This window comes from Sorex fumeus, unplaced genomic scaffold, assembly GCF_029834395.1.
Source record: "Sorex fumeus unplaced genomic scaffold, SorFum_2.1 ptg000014l, whole genome shotgun sequence".
NCBI classification, from domain to species: Eukaryota; Metazoa; Chordata; class Mammalia; order Eulipotyphla; family Soricidae; genus Sorex; species Sorex fumeus.
The window spans coordinates 36,093,553-36,110,969 of record NW_026606071.1 but is presented as its reverse complement, the minus strand read 5'-3'; the positions used below and the strand labels follow the sequence as shown (position 1 = coordinate 36,110,969).

The 17,417-nt window shown below is 42.8% G+C and overlaps 1 pseudogene; it reads right to left on the bottom strand.

The window, feature by feature from the left end:
• Positions 1 to 2,091: 2,091 nt before the first annotated feature.
• LOC130021053 (alpha-enolase-like) lies at positions 2,092 to 3,292 on the bottom strand (annotated as a pseudogene).
• Between the last annotated feature and the right edge of the window lie 14,125 nt (positions 3,293 to 17,417).

Genomic DNA, 17,417 nt, shown 5'->3' with positions numbered 1-17,417 from the left:
CACCCATCTTATGCACAAGGAGCTGAAATTTGTTGGTAAAATCAAAAGAGATTTCAGGCACTAGGCAGCTTCATTTCTTGATTTCCATCCTATCATCCCCAAATGACATCTGAGATCTTCAAAGGACAGTTTCCGAGGCATCTCGAACTCCAGATTTTTCAATGATGGGAACATTTTTTTGTCCTCGATTGACCTTACACAGTGTCATTTTGAGTAAGAATCTCCAGATTGCAGAGCTTTAGGCAAAGACTTGGTTTATCTGTTCATCATGTGTGTCAACCCACAGCTCTGAGTGTTTGATGGGGATGGATCCTGTCAAATCTAAGTAACAGTCTTGCCAGAGCAAATGATGATGGTGGTCGCCACTGTTCCAGGTTTTTCATCAGCGGTTTTTGGCTGTTTATTTTATATTGCTAACAGAGCGTCAGCAACAATGTTCAGAAGGTTCTGTTACATTGGCACATAATGCTGCCACTGGGTAAGATAACTAAATAAAAGACATGATTATCAGATGGACATGATGAAAAAAGTGTTGATGAAATGGATACTTCTAACACATTGCAAACCAAGTGTTCAGTCTTTTTTATTCTTTGCTTTTAGGCCATACCTGGCAGTTATCAGGTCTTTTTTTCTTTTTCTTTTAGACCATCCCTGGCTCTGTACTCTGGGTTCACCTCTGAAGGGGTTCAGGGGACTCTTTGTGGTCCTGGGGATCAAACGAATTGATTGCAGGCAAAGCAAGCATCCTGCCTGCTGTAGTTCCAATCCAATTGGTCAGTCTTTTAAATTTTCTGAATATTATTTTGTTTAATCAAAGGATCATGATGTTCAAAGTTATCAATAGTTGAGTTTTCACAATCACAACACAACCATCCTGTTATTTGTCAATTGCCTCGAGCAGGTCCCAGTAACGTCTCCTTCATCCTAGCCCTGAGATTTTTTTAAAAAGTGTCATATTCAAGGCTCTTTCAGGGTTAGGACAATGAGACCCTTCATTGTTACTGGTATTTGGCATACTGGGTATGCCATGGGGAGTTTGCCAGACTCTGCCGTGTGGGCAGGTTACATTCAGTAGCCTGCCAGTTTGTCCAAAGTAGGAATGAGATGATAAGATGTCGCGCGGCCGCCAATGCAGCTGCGTGTTTGCGGGAGCTGGGTTTTATAGTCTCTGAGTCTTGGCCGTTGATGGGATTACACGGTGCCAGGGGGCCAGTTGGTGGGTGTGAGCCCCGCCTACTGGAATATGGAGGATCTGGGTGGAGGATGCTCAGCCCCGAACCGAGTAGGCTTGGAGATCTCAGCCCCGGGACCCACGTGCCTTTGTTCCTTTGCCTTTATGTGTGTGGAGAGTAGTCTCAGCATGGTGGTGGGTTTTAGACATATAGTATTTCAACATCAATCTGACCACCAATTTCCAGATCAGCCTTTCCCCCACAATATATGGAGAAAGACAGAGAAGGAAAGAAATCAAATGCTCAGTCTTAATGGCAATGGTCGTTTTCTTACTCATAACCCTTCAAGCAAGGTTAGGAATACATGCAAATTATGGTTGTATTATCTGTGTTGTCTCCAGCTGGTTGTAGAAGAAAAGTCAGTGTGCTTGTTACAAAGGGATTGTTATGAGTAGGACACAGGAGCAGCCAGCCTCCTGCTATCCTCAGGAATTTGGTCTTCTTTAATTTCCACTATGTTCCTGACCTCCTGCTATGCTTCAGAGATATGTTCTCTGCATCTCAGATGAGCTTAGAAGTAATTTCACTGAACTTGACTATGATGCTGATACTTTTCCTTTCTTTTTTTTTTAACCCCTACGTCTCACTGGGCTCGTTTTATTATTTATTCTGCACACAAAACCATGGGGAGCTTGCCTGGGCCCTTCCGAGATGACACTATGAACTTATACAGCTCCAGACGTGGGGCAGCAGCAACGACATGACGACAGTGACGGCGTAGCATGTGATCACAACTGGGCTGCCCGTGGTTCTACGGAAGCGGCGAGCACGTGGTAGGTGGGAAGTACCAGAGACCCTGTGAGCAGGGCTGGGTCCAGGCTGCCCCTGGCAGGGCAGAAGCAGGAGCTCAGTAGCGGGCTGAGGGGCCTATTTCAGGGGGTTTCTGAACTTCTGGCTGGCATACTTGGCCTTGCTGCCCAGTTCCTCTTCAATCCCGAGGAGCTGGTTGTACTTGGCCAAGCCCTCGGAGCGGCAGTGACCGCCGATCTTGATCTGCACGGTGCAGAGTCCCACCACCAGGTCAGTGATGAAGGTGTCTTCCGTCTTCCCTGAGTGCTGGGACATCACGACGCCCCAGCTGTTGGACTGGGCAAGCTTGCAGGCCTGCAGGGACTCGGTGACGGAGTCGATCTGGTTGACCTTCAGCAGCAGGCAGTTGCAGAACTTCTACTGCACGGCCTTGGTGATGCGTTTGGGGTTGGTCACCGTGAGGTTATCCCCCACCACCTGGATGCCTGCGGTGGCAGTGAAGTTGCTCTAATCCTTCCAGTCATCCTGGTTGAAGGGGTCTTCAATAGACACCACCAGGTACTGCTGAATGAAGGACTTGTCCAGGTCGCCCAGTTCACTGGGGCTGATGCAGCAGCTGGGGTCATCAGCGGACTTGAAGTTCAGTTCTTTCCACCCCGGAAGAACTCGGAGGTCTTGACGTCCATACCGATGACCACCTGGTCGGTGTAGCCGGCATTCCCGATGGCTTCCTTCAGCTTCTCCAGGGTTTTCTTGTTTTCCAGGCTGTTGGGTGTGAACTGGCCTTCATCGCCCACATTGGTGGCGTCCTTGCCATACTTGGCTTTGATAACGTTCTTCAGATTGTGGTACTGATGCTCATGGCCTCCTTGAAGTTGGCAACCCCCAGGGCAGGATCATGAAATCCTGCATGGCCAGCTTGTTGCTGGCGTAGGATCTGCTGCTGATGACATTGACAGCTGGCACAGGCAGGATGACCTCAGGATTGCCAGCCAGGTCAGCGATGTGATGGTAGAGAGGCACTGCACCCCCTTTTCAACAGCTCCAGCCTTACAGATGGCCAGGGACACTTCTAGAATGGCATTCACCCCAAACTTAGATTTGTTTTCTGTCCTATCCATCTCGATCATCAGCTTGTCAATCTTCTCCTGCACTATGACATTCAACTTCTTGCTAATCAGGGCAGGCGCAATAGTTTCATTGATGTGCTCCACCGCCTGTGAGACATCTTTTTCCAAATAGCATGTCTTGTCACTGTCCTGCAGCTCCAGGGCCTCATAGATGTAGCTGAGACCCCACTGGGCACAGCAGCTCTGAAAAGACCGTTTGCAGTGCAGAGATTGACCTCCACTGTGGGATTTCCACGAGAAACAAAGACTTCCCTGTCGTGGATCTTGAGAAGACATGGTGCTGGTCTGGCCATCAGGCACCGGTCCCCTGGGAGACAAACCGAGGATGCTGCCACTGACGTGAGCGTCTAGCAAGGCGACCTCTACTTTTTCTTTCTTGAGATTCTTGAGATTAAGCACAGATTTCCAGAAATAAGTGAAGCCCAAATATCTAAAAAAAGGCATACTTATTGGAGTACTGAATATCAAATGCAACTCAGCACTGAAAACTTAGATCCTGCCTAGGGAAGGATGGTGATCCTTTGTACATTATTTGATGAAAAAAGTGTGAACTTCTTGTGTCTTTTTGAGACAGTGCTCCTGAGGCTGTTTCTAGGTAGGAACTCTGCAGCTGTCTGATGGAGTGACTTGTGTCATTAGGACCATTGCTATACATTCCTTATTGATCAATTTCTGATCATCTAGGTGTTCCAAGTAGTTGTCCTTTAGGCTCCTGTACTTTTCCTTGTCACATGTGTTGGCTATTTGCTCTGTGTCTTTAGTTTCACTGAAATACACAGTGTGAATTCTTGGCATTGTCTTTTCCTTATGCTACTGTACTGAAGTTGGTACACAGGAAAAGGTCCTGAGACACAGGAGGGTTCCATGAGCCTGAGTCATACTAAAAACCTGGAAACTGATATCCAATCCATCTGTGGGAGTTTGAAGTGGGGAAACTGAGCCAGGCTCAGTTTGAGCCCTGCTCTGACATCTGACAGCCAAATGGCTTCAGTTCCTTGTCCTGGTTTTCTATACTACTCTGGTTCATTTGAAAAATACATTGGATCAGACTGCAAGCCTTCTGAAGGTCGAACCTGTGTATTTCATCATTGTATTCTCATAACATGGGAGTTTAAAATAGTTATGTGTGGAATCCCCCAAACATCCCCCAAATCTCACTATCTGGGGGACGTTGGCTTGCAGCCACCACTTGGTTAAGTGATGTAGCCAGTAATAAGAAGTCATAAAGTATGAAATAGTGGGTTTTATAAAACCAGGTACTTGAATCAGGTCAGCAGTTCTTCACTGAGGTTCCTGGAAATCCTCACAGAGATGAAAGGATTTAAACCAATCTAAACCTCAGTTTCTACATCTGTAAAGTCAGGGTGAGAATAGGAAACTGAGAGCTGAAGAGATTATAGGTTAAGGTGCATGTCTTGCAAGCAGTCAACCCAGGTTCAATACCCAGAACCTTATGGTAACTCAAGCACTGCAAAGTGTATCCCTGGAGGTCCCTGAGCACTGTCAGGGTAGCCCAGGCAATCCTGGCACTACAGAGCTCGAGCAGACCCACATCTTTAGGCCCTCACACTGAATCCCAGGCCTGATTGGCTGAGAATGACTAGGAGGGTCTTCCATGCATCTTTGACCACTCCTTAGGAGTCCTGCCCCCAAAGTAATGAAAGAGTTTACTCCTTGGACTTGATAAGATTAAATGAGATAATATACACAGAACACAGTATAATTCATAGTATTTAGTAAACACTCAAAAATAGTTATTAAGGTAAATACTACTATAATGAATTAAAATAATGCCTTGTATACACTACAACTATTTAAATCTGCTTGTCAACTATTAATTTCCTATGATATATGATGATAGGAGGAATATGTACCCTTGATACATTCTGTAAATCTACCTGATAAAACAGAACTTAACAACTCACAGGTGATCAGCCACAATCTTTATCATTGTCCCTGCAGATAATGCTCATTATAACTCATTGTGGCATTTTGGATTCTTGTTAAATATTGCAGGTTTGTATACTAATTTCTTACTCTTAGATTTATATAGTATTGTTTTCTCAAGATAAATAAATAAATTAATTTCTCTTTATGGAACTCTTTGTTTTATGGAGCCCAGGAATTAGGGGTCTTCTATTACTGGTAATAGTCTGGTACTCCTTACGTTGAGCAATTTTGGGACTCAGTAGGCCGTCTTGGAAATTCTCAGGGGATCATGCAGTGTTTGGAATCAAATTTAGGGTGTCCACATGCCAGGCACATTGTGCAGTTCTTTGAGCTATCTCCCTGACTCCTCAAAGAGCTATTTGAAAGGAGAGAATATGTACTGTTTGTCTCATTATCCGGCATATCAAGGTCAGATCACGAAAATCAAGAGGTGTAAAATGAAACTTTTTTTTGTTTTATTTTGTTTTTAGGCCACACCCAGTGATGCCAGTAAGTCGCACCTGGGCTTACTCCAGGGTTTGTGCTCATAAATTACTTTTGGTGGTTCTTGGAGGACCATATGGGATGCTGAGGATTGAACCAGGGTTGGCCATGTGCAAGACAAATGCTCTACCTGCTGTACTATTGCTCCAGTCCATGAAGTACACTTTTGAATCAATGAATTTCATTCATGGGAGTTGTTGACACCAGATATTTGTTCTCAGCTGTATAGTATCCATGGTAGTTTAGTAATGAAAGTTAAAATAACACTGTCCTGAGATACCTTCCCATACTCAGGAATTCACATTATATTATGATATACTCTGTAACCAAAAAACTTGTCCTTTCTGAAATCTATTTCAGATTTGTATCTAGCAGCTGTCTCTACAGTGAGGGGAAAATTAACTGCTAGTCTTGTCCTCATTAAAAGTCATCTGATATGAGTTTGGAGGACTAAAGTCTTATGTAATCTTCATCGACTCCATAAGCAATGCCATGATCAATCTTAAGAGCTGAACTGATGCAGCTTATCAAGGGACCTTAGTTGCTATGACACCATGGTCTGAATTGATGCTCTTGGCCAAAGTCAAGTGATGGGTGGGTAACTTGGCTCACTACACAACCTGCCTGGCCCACACTGGTGGTATGTGTCAGGGCAACAAGAATGCATTGCCTAAGCTAGGAATGTGAACTGTCTCTAAGGGCTGGAGGAGGAGGAGGAACATGGAGGGTGGATGCTCTTATGATGAGGGCTGAATAAGAGAACAGGTTGTTCAGAAGGACATGTAAACAGTTCTTGGCTTCAGTGTCCCTGCTGTTAACCACAGTTACAAGTGGTCATGGGTGCTGTGGGGGGCAGAAAAAGGCACAGAACCAGACGTGAATGATAGGGCATGGTTTAGATCATGTTGGCATAGGTGTCAACTTATTTTGGGACAGTTGGGTGTGACATGATGTTAAGGAAGGGTCCTAGTAAAGAGGACCCCTCACCCTGAGGAAATCTTTGAGACCATCTTCCCAAAAGGATTCAGCCTGATTTGATGGAAGAACACTAGAGTTTCCTTCTTCTCCACAGTCTCAACTTCCTTCTTCTAGGCTCTCACCCATAATTTTTCTCCTATTCCTTTGATGAAAATTAATTTTAGCAGATGAAACATTTTGAATTAAAATAGGTTCACCTTTCTGCTGTAGAATTTGTGCTGGAAGGCAGGGCCTTAGGACTTTGAGATGTTCTGTAGAAAAAAAACACTGTTTGGGACACCTATTAATACACAACTTTCCCTAATCCCAATCACCTCTCAGTAGTCAATCATCCCATGGGTGACAGAGAGGCTATAGTCTAAGTATCAGGACAACCAGATCTCTAGTCTGAAGAATGAGTGCTTCTCCTTCTCTGAACAACCCTTCTGATGTTTGTCCATTCTCAGGATATACATTTTCTAGAAATCTCACTTTTGTCATCTTTTCAGGGCTGACTATATTCTTCAGATACTTGCCCATTGCCACATTTTTTAGAGAGTCTTTCCAGATCACTTTGAAATCATCATTCCAACATATCCAGTTCTCACCATATCCAGTCCTCCCCTAGGACAACCTTCTGGTTCTTTTCTTCATGGTCTTCTTCCCAATTCTAAATGCATGTGTGTGTTACACACTTCATTCTCACCTTTGAGTGCTTAATCATGCCTTTTTTGTTTATGGATGTATTTTTCAGGGCACAGGACAAACCCAGAATCCTTAATATATTTGAATCTCTACAGAGCTCTGATAGTTTCCAGGGATGTGGGTTAGACACAGTGTCTTTAAGTGTTGTGTCTAGTTGGGAAGATAGAAACTTATCTGTAGGAGAGAGAGAAGAGAGAGGGAAGTGAGAGAGAGAAGAAAAAGAGAAGATAGAAGATAAAGAGAAAATAGAGAGGAGAGGGAAGAGAAAGAGAAGAAAGAGTGCTATTAGAGGCATTCTAGACAGGGCAACATAAGTAAGAAAATACAAGAACTGACACCTAAAATAAGTAGAAATAAATGAGAGAAAGAGGTAAAGAGATCTCTGCAGGAGTAATCCTACGTGAATGGTCTGGAAGTGGGAAATAAAATGGCATTTTTGAGGCTTTTTGATAGGTGAGAAGCAAGAGATGAATACGGGAAGAGCAGTGGTTAGAACACAGCGTGATTAAAGTAATCTCAATATGGATTTTATTATCTAGGAAATGGAGGGCTGTGGGAGTTTTCAGTAGAGAAAGACATTATTAGACGTTCCTTTTTCTTTTAAAAGGGATCATTATGTGGAAGAAAAGACTTTAAAGGGGAAAGGCTAAAGGCAAGGTCAACATCAATGGGGTAGTAATCAAGACCTCTTCATTAGAGTGAAAATGGTTGACTGGATGTGGGAGGTGACTGTTGATGGAGAGCAGGGTAATGATTTCTTCACATTTAAGCTCTAAAGATGGGGATGAGGATTGACTGCATGGATATATGGTGATAGGGGCTAGATTTGGAAAGCTTTGTGAGTGCGAGTGAAGCTGAAAACAAGATTCATTTGACTTGGGCACCTGAGTGGGTGTCGATGCCATTCACAGAGATGAAAAAGTCCAGTGGAGGGATTTGAGCCACCAAGCACACCACCACTTATGGGTACCTCTCTTTTATCTTCTCTTGGGAAAATTCTGACTTCCCTAGAAAACTCAAATAAGAACCTTCTGTTCCTTAAAGTTTCCTCTGAACTCTCTTCCCATAGCACCACCAACAGGTCTACAGCATATACCACATGTTCACGTTGGTCTGCACGATTTCATCTAAGGGAGCCTCATCTTTCCAGCTTGATTGTGTGGTTTTTGGTAGCAGAAATATTTGTCAGTGTGACTGGATTGAGTATATGGCAGTTACCAGGGGATTGTGTAGATACAATCCTTCAGAGGAGCAGAACCAATGGGATGTGTCTACATCTAAGAAGAGATTTATTATAAAAAAATTGAGTTTATGAAGAACAGTGACTCTGAAGTCTGCATTGTAAATCAGGAAGAGCTATGTTACAGGTAAATTTAGTAGGTAGTCTGCTGGACTTATAAGAGGTCAGTCTTTTTGTTCTAATTAGGTTTTCAAATGATTCGATGAGACCCACCCACATTCTACAGACTAATCTGCATGCTCTAAGTCTATCATCTCAATATTAATCTCATCCAAGAATGCCATCCAAATTGAGACATCAAATTCACCATAACAAAAACCACTGGAGAAATCTTGCACAAATCATATTCCAGCTTAAGTTTAGGTTGAGGAGCGGTCGGTTGGCAAGCTAAGACTTCTTGGATTTCTCAGGTCCATCTATTAAAGTTGAAGGAAAAAATCCTGGGTGCAGGGAGGGAAGTGGCTTCCCAAAGTTAGCCTTAGGGAGGAATCAGAGCCAGGGGTAGAAACCACATTTTTCAACATCCAGGTTTATGTTTGTTCCACCACTTCTCATAGCAAACCACTGAGTGAGTGTGAATGTGTGTGTGTGTGTGTGTGTGTGTGTGTGTGTGCTTGCGCGCGTGCGCGTGTCCCTGTCAAGAACCCAAGGTACAAGATACTTTATTAGAGCTGTGACTCTAGTTTCTGGGGTTATAAATTATGAGGAAAGGAGATATTTTCCTCCAGCTGTGTGTTCTTTGTCAGTGAGATTCTGAAAACAGCATTTTGGTCTGGAATACAGGAAAGGCATGACAGAATGTAGCCCATCATTAAGTAAAAGGAACCAGCTCCAGGTCACGGAACTGAGGAGCTTCAGACATGGGAGTAGACAGACAGGGCCGTTGTGTCCACCAGAACTTGAAGAGCAAGGTAGAATCCAGTAAATCTGAAAAAAAAATTGGCACAATTTGAAATCTAACTAGAAAGGTGACAGTCATTCATGGTCAGAGGTACATATTTGGCACCAGGTTTCACACTAGCCCAGAACTCAGAGCTCTGGCCTGGGAGAAATTTGGGATTTCAAGATCAGCATAAGGTATATCATAGGACTTAGATCATAATATGGTACATATTTTGGGTTGGAACAGAATGTTCAACTTTGCTTCAGAGTTACTGGACTGTGGTGGTAGAACCCAGGACATGAATACTTTGGATTTAGTTTCTCTGTCTGTCTATCTGTCTGTCTCTGGCTCAAAGAACTTCTTGGAAGGTGCTATTTCTCCCTATGAACTTCAAGTAAGCAGCAGCATGAGTCTGACTTCTCGGGGGAACCTTGTCACACTCTTAAAATGTCTGTGGACAGCATCAAGATCTCTGAGTAGGTTCATTTGGAATGCCCCAGAGGGGGGTGAGTGAGACCCCATCCCAGCCCCAAGGGACCTAGCCCCAGCAGCTGAAAACCTCCAGAACTCAACCACCACCATGCTCATGGCCACTCTCCACACGCTCAGGCTGAGTCTCACCCACGAGTGAACCTATTCCTGGACATCTCACACCACCCATACTCCAAGAGTACCACACTACATTTGATGGGGTTTAAAGTAGGAGGCAACCAATATTTTATATATATATATATATATATATATATATATATATATATATGGTCACAGTCCTCCCGTTGTTCATTGATTTGCTCGAGCGGGCCCAGTATCTCCATCATGAGACTTGTTGTTACTGTGTTTGGCATATTGTATATGTCACAGGTAGCTTGCCAGGCTCTCCCGTGCAGGTGAGATACTCTCGGTAGCTTGCCAGGCTCTCTGAGAGGGGCAGAGGAATCGAACTCGGGTCGGCCATGTTGGCCGCTTGTAAGGCAAACGCCCTACTGCTATGCTATCGCTCCAGCTGATAGCACAGTGGTAGGGCATTTGCCTTGCATGCAGCCAACATGGCTGACCCGAGTTCGATTCCTCTGCCCCTCTCGGAGAGCCCGGCAAGCTACTGAGAGTATCTCGCCCACTCAGCAGAGCCTGGCAAGCTACCTGTGACATATTCAATATGTCAAACACAGTAACAAGAAGTCTCAAAATGGAGACGTTACTGGGCCCGCTTGAACATACACACACACACACACACACACACACACACACACGGCTCAACTTTTAACAACATGTTAGTGATCTCTCATAAAAGGGCTTAATGGCCCCTGGATAAAATACAACAATCTTCTCACTCTTTCTTCTAAGGATACCTTTTCAGTAGTTTTCATAACAAACAATACAAAATATATTATTTCGGTTCTGCTTTGGGGCACGCATTGGGGTTCGGAATGGAAACATTTGAAATATGGTGGTGGGACGGTATAATGGTTATGGGATTGGTGTTTGAATATTAAATGTACTCAAATGTTGTTAACTACTTTATAAAATAAAAAAAAATTTAAAAAAGACTGAAAACAACTAGTGTTGTTAGGGTGTGGTAAAAAAAGCAATCATTCACTGTTAGTTGGAATGTCATCTGATTCAGTTTCTGTGTAAAACAGTGTGGAGATTTCTAAAAAATTTATAAAGAAAGCTTCCATGTGACTCAGTGGTTCCACTTTCTGTCATCAGTCCCAATAACATAAACTGGGGACACTGGTGGTGGAAAATGTACAGTGGTGGAGGGATGGGTATTCAATCATTGTATGACTAAAACTCAAACATGAAAGGTTTGTAACTGTTTCTCACATTGATTCAATTAAAATATAGTAATTTGAAAAAATAAAATAAATAGAAAGAGTGCGGAAATCAGGATAGTGGCAGGCACTTTTCACACAGACTCAGGTCCACAGGCCACTACTTGAGTGCCACATTTCAGAGGGGCCTGTCTGTCCTGTCCGTAGCACTGTCCTTCCGTTGTTTATTGATTTACTCGAACGGGCATCAGTAACGTCTCCATTGTGAGACTTGTTACTATTTTTGGCATATCGAATATGCCACAGGGAGCTTGCCAGGCTCTACTCTCAGTAGCTTGCTGGGCTCTCTGAGAGGAATCAAACCCGGTCGGCCACATGCAAGGCAAATGCCCTACCCGCTGTGCTATAGCTCAAACCCCAGATGGCTGGCAGAGGGACTGGCAGAGGGGCCTAAAGGAGAAATATATTGGACACCTTTCTAGATGGTGGGGAATGTGCAAAACTGAAGGTATTGTTAGTTTTCAAGGTCATCATTAGTGTTTGGAGCCCTTATCCAAGAGTGACCTCTTTCTATGTGCACACATGATGGGGGGGGGGGGGGAACTGAGAATACAAAGGAAACATTGCAATAGGTCTCAGCAGGGAGAGAAGCAGGCCTGCAATAAACAAAAAAGAAAGCACAAAAATATTAATGGGTGGGTGGTGGATGGGTTGGTCTTTTTTCCACTGTTTTTCTTTTTTTCTCCTCTATTCACAGAATTACTCAATTATTGGAATAAAAGAGTTCCATAGATGTGATGGGTCTGGAATTTGGGGGAAAAATGTGATGGGATTCCTTATAAATACCAAATTGAGATGTGTGAGGATTATTTTGGGAGTCTGGATGGAGGTCAGAGAGAAGGGTGATATCCTCTCTGATGTTGGATTTTTGGTGTGTACTGTGGGGTGGACTGACGGCCTATTTACAGCTGGAATCACTGAGAGCAAAGCTTTTCTCCTGCCTTACATCCTCTCCAAGCCATGGATGCATTCCGGAATAGGAGGTGCCAGTGGACAGCGGCAAAGATTCCAAGACAGAGCTTTCCAGATTTAGAGATCCTTTCTTGGTGGGAAGAGACAGGAACTTAACAAAGGCCAGCCTGGAACCACATTAAACAAATACATCAGTGAGACAGGAATCTCAAGTACAAAATAGCTCAACATTAGGGAGAAAGCTGGGGGAAATTAGCAGTAAGAGAGACCTGGGGCAGGAGAGAACCGCAAATTAGTTTCATACTTGTCCTTGACTTCCACTTACTGACCCAAGGCTGAGGACTGAGGGTGGTGGGTGGGAGGTGGCTGCTTAAAAGGAGAAGCCAGAGTAATTCAGAGCTTAAAAAAAACAACAAAAAACATCGCTGAGGGTCATGGGGAAGGGCAGTCGAAGACCTTCTTGTAGACTTGGCCTTGGATGAGACCAAAGTTACAAAGGACTTACAGGCTAAGAGTTTCTTTCTCAGAGTGACAGGGTCTGGAGGAGATTCAAGGAAGAGGGGGTTGACAGCCCAGCAGGAGGGCAGTTTATCATCATCCCTAAGATATTCCTGCTCTGCTAAGGGATAACATTGTAGCATATGCTGGGGTCTGTACAGCATAACAATGAGAACCTGCAGGAAAAAGTAAGGTACTGAGTAATTTGCCAGAGTAGAGGATAAAACATCAAGAAAAAAGATTCTTAGAGCTCTTTTTGTCTCTACTCTTTTAATGTCCACAAGAGGGTATATAGGGACCAAGCAGAGAGGAGTTATTTGGATATTTTGTTTGGGAGCCACACCAGGTGATGCTTAGGGGTTACTCCTGGTTCTGCACTCAAAAATCACTCCTGATTGTACCCAGGAGACCATATGGGATGCCGGGGATGGAACCCCATGTGAAAGGCAAGCGCCCTACCCAATGTATTTTCTCTGGCCTGGAAGAAGTGATATGAGCTTTGGACTTTCTTGAAATTTTTTTGATGTGGAATAAAATAAGGGAAGAAGCTTATGTTGGTTCAAAACTATCCTACTGTAGCCTTAAATTAAGCAATGTCTCTTCGGGAAAATGTGCAAGCAAGAGAAGCTAGATTCTTGGAGGAAATACCTGAAGGGACACATTCAGAGAATGCTCAGGAAGGTCACTGGAACAATCAGGTGATCTCTCATTGTTTCCCTCTGTGTCTATAGGAAACCAGTGGTAGAAGGATAATTTGGAAAAGGGTGGAGTCAGAGAAGGCATTGATATTGTGCAAAGGAGCTGATTGGTTTGACTTCCATCATGAGTATCTCTTAGAGGTTGTGACTCAAACAACAACATCTTTGAGATTATTTCTGGTTCTTGGGCATATGGGTTTCCCTCAACTCTTTCTCATAATCCTGTGGGGAGTATTGCCTTCAGAGAGGTTGGAGGAGAGCAGACACTGTTCTTTCTAGAAGACTCTTGGAACAACTTCAGCTGTGTAAGATAGATTGTGGTCCTATTTTCTACACAAGTACTGAGCTGGGTGACAATAAGAAGGGGAAGCAAAGAATATAGGGCCCCTGGTCCAGAAAAACTGGTTCAGAAATTCAGGGAACTTGTAACAAAAATTTAAGAACAAAGCCTTTTCTTTTTTAAAAATTATTATTATTATTATTTTAGAAAAAAACCTTTTCTAATGACTCTGATGTTTAACTGGGCTTGGAGACTTCTGTGTCATGGATTATTGCTCACAATTGGGTCCTTTCCCACCTAGAAAACTTTTTAATGTCAAATAGCATTGAGTTAATCACTGCAGTCTTCTCAGATCATTGTAATCGAGGGTAGTAAATGTTGAATGAATGTCAGATTTATGTAGACACTACATAGAACTCAAAGATTAATGTGTTTTTTTTCCAGCACATTTTGGTAATGACCAGATCTATGGATATTTAATTGGAAAACCTTCTCTATTAGTATACATAAAGTGACCTTCTGCCTTTCACCAGCTTATCGGTTTGCTGGATTTTCAAAGCAGTATCTGTGCTCAGTGGGAAAAGCGTGTACATTGTGATGTGACTCTTGGGGGAGAAGCAAGGTTGCAGATTTCTGTGAAAAATGGTATTTTTCTATTTTGAGTGTGTGTGACATTTTATGGGTTTCTAGAGCTTTAGCAGAAATGCCCTTACATCCAGCATGTAATTTAAGAAATGCATGTCAAAGGGATGGGGCTATTGTCAATATGATGAGGAACTTTCAGGGCCAGCAGTGGAATGAAATTGACAACATGGCAAAGACGGTGAGGCGACCAGCACAAGATAAGGGGAGTGGGTATGATCAGTCATGGGCTTCACCTGGGAAGGGGTCCCTTCACACAAGAAGGCAGTGCTTGGTGGGAGTCCTGAAGAGCATCTGTGGATCACCACAGAGAAAGTTGATTTTGTCAACTCTTCAAACAGGTCAGCGAGTCAACAGAAGAGCTTCTCTGAGGCTGGAGACAAACTTTACTGCACAGTCGTTGTTTGCTTGATAAACAAACCTCTGGAGAATGTTGAAAGAGAGGGGTGCGGTCAGTGCCTTTGGCTGACAGCACATGCAGAGGAGCTAAGAAAACAAGGGTATAAACTTTAAAAATCTTTTAAGTTTCGTTTACTCAGGCAAAAAGGAGTTGAGATTATGGCAATTAACTGAGCTAGATGAACAGAGAGAGCAGCTGACAGGACAAAATCAGACCTGCAACCCCTCTTTCATTAATGGTAAACATTGTGATCTTTAACTTTCTTCACCAATCTGTACCTCCTCAATCTGTTACACACACACACACACACACACACACACACACACACACACACACACACATTCTTTTCTTTACCAGTGAAAGTTCAGTTTTACTTTCCCCCTCTGCTTTATTTCTCTTGTAGTCGAGATACTTACATATGTTGAATTTCATTGTTAATCAATTACTTCTCACCAGAAAATCTTATTTTTCTGGAAAGCCAGAGCTGATGTTATGCTGCCTCCCTCCCCCGCTCCCTCCCTCCCTCCCTCCCTCCCTCCCTCCCTCCCTCCCTCCCTCCCTCCCTTCTTTCCTTCCTTCCTTCCTTCCTTCCTTCCTTCCTTCCTTCCTTCCTTCCTTGCTTCCTTCCTTCCTTCCTTCCTTCCCCCTTCCTTCCTTCCTCCCTTCCTCCCTTCCTTCCTTCTTCACTAAATATGTTTAGCTAGTACTAGAATTATTTTGAGCCTCATCTATAGTTTGTTTATTCACAAAACTAGCTTTATTAAGCATCCACTATGTGCCAGTCACTGGGCTAAGTTATGGAGATAGCAATAAAACCCATGCTCTTCTTCCCCAGACTTTTCATTAACTAGCAAAGATCTCAGATGTTACACAATCAAGAACATATGCACAATTTGTTGAATGAATTAGGAATTCACAGCCATAGAAATGGGTAGTTGAAAAGATGTTTGAGAACAGATTTTAAAAATCACTAAAAGGCCAGAATGATGGAATCAATCAGACATGGTCAAGGGGGCTTTCTAGCCCCTATGCAGCACTCCTCTGTCACCCCACTCTCAGAAGCACTAGTTTCCAAAGAGATGGGGAGAGTATTCCTGCTTGTCTCTGAGAGCTCAGACTTGGGAAAACCAATGTGAAGGCAAGTGAAGCCAACATGACCACCCAATTTCAGCCATATGTAGGACTTGCTCCAGTAAGAATTCTCTAGAACTCTCTTAGAAGCCACTTACCATACAACATTAAAAGGTTTTCCGTAGACCACCTAGTTTCCTTGAGCTTTGAGAATAATGTACTTCTCCCATAATTTAGAAAAGAGTAGAGTGAGGGGCAAAAGGTAATGGAGTAAATAAAATAATTTAATAATTCCTCAATGATAAAACAGTAAACAGGAAGAAATAAGTGTGATTTAATTTGGTAAATTATTTGGTCATTTGTTAAAGAGAGTTTTCCTTCCAGAACAAAGGGCCTTACATTATTTCAGGGAAGCACAGATGAGTCTAAGTATATGCGAGAGTAAATCATGTGGAGTAAATTGTTTATTTGATCTGGAGATGGAATGTATCTTGTACATCTTCTTTTCAGGGAACTGACACATTTTATTTATTTATTTATGTTTTTATTTATTTTAAACTTTAAATTCTTTTCTTTGTATTTTTCTATTTTCTTAAATTTTTTAATTTATTATTATTATTTTTAATTTAATTTTTTATTATTTTATTTTATTTTATTTATTTATTTATTATTATTTTTTTATTAGTGAAACACCATGAGGTACAGTTATAGACTTCTAAATTTTTGTGCTTGGGTTTCAGTTATACAATGATCAAGTACCCATCCCTCCACCAGTGCCCATCCTCCCCCACCACGGGTCCCAGCATCCCTCCCACCCCCCATCCCCCCATCCCATCCTGCCTCTGTGGCAGGGCATTCCCCCTTGTTCTCTCTCTCTTCTTTTGGGTACTGTGTTTTGCAAGAGAGGCATTGAGTGGCAATCATGTTTGGTCTATATACTACTTTTAGCATGTCTCTCCCACCCTGGGAGGGTCCTCACAACACCCTTTATTTGGTGCTCTCTTCTCTATCTGAGCTTCCTTTTCACCTAGCACATGTGACTGGCCTTCAAGTCTTAAATTTTTAAAAGAATGATTCACTGTGAGATACAGTTACAGACTTACAAACTTTAGTGATTACATTTCAGTCATATGATGATTGAGTACCCATCCCTCCACCAGTGCCCATTCTCCTTTACCAATGTTCCCAGTATCCCTCCTGCCACCTCCAACCCATCCCCCACTGCCTCTGTGGTAGGCACATTCACTTTTACTCTTTATTTCCCTTTGGATGTTATGGTTTGCAATACATGTACTAAGTGGCCATCATGTTTGGTCCATAGTCCACTTTCACATGCATCTCCTATCCCGAGTGAACCCTCCAAGCATCATTTACTTAGTGGTCTCTTCTCTATTACAGCTACCTTTCCCCCCAGCATGTTAAGCTGGCTTCCAAGCTATGAGGAAATACTCCTAGCCCTTATCTCTACTTGGGTGTTAGTCTCCCATTAAGTTACTTTATATTCTACAAATGAGTGCAGTCATTCTATGTCTGTCCCTCTCTCTCTGACTCATTTCACTTAACATGATACTCTTCATGTCAATCCACTTATATGAAAATTTAATGATTTCATCTTTTCTAACAGCTACATAATATTCCATTGTGTAGTTGTATCAAAGTTTTTTTAACCAGTCATCTGTTCTCAGGTTCTTGGTTTTATTTTCCAGATTCTGGTTATTGTTAATAGTGCTGCAATAAACATATAAGTGCAG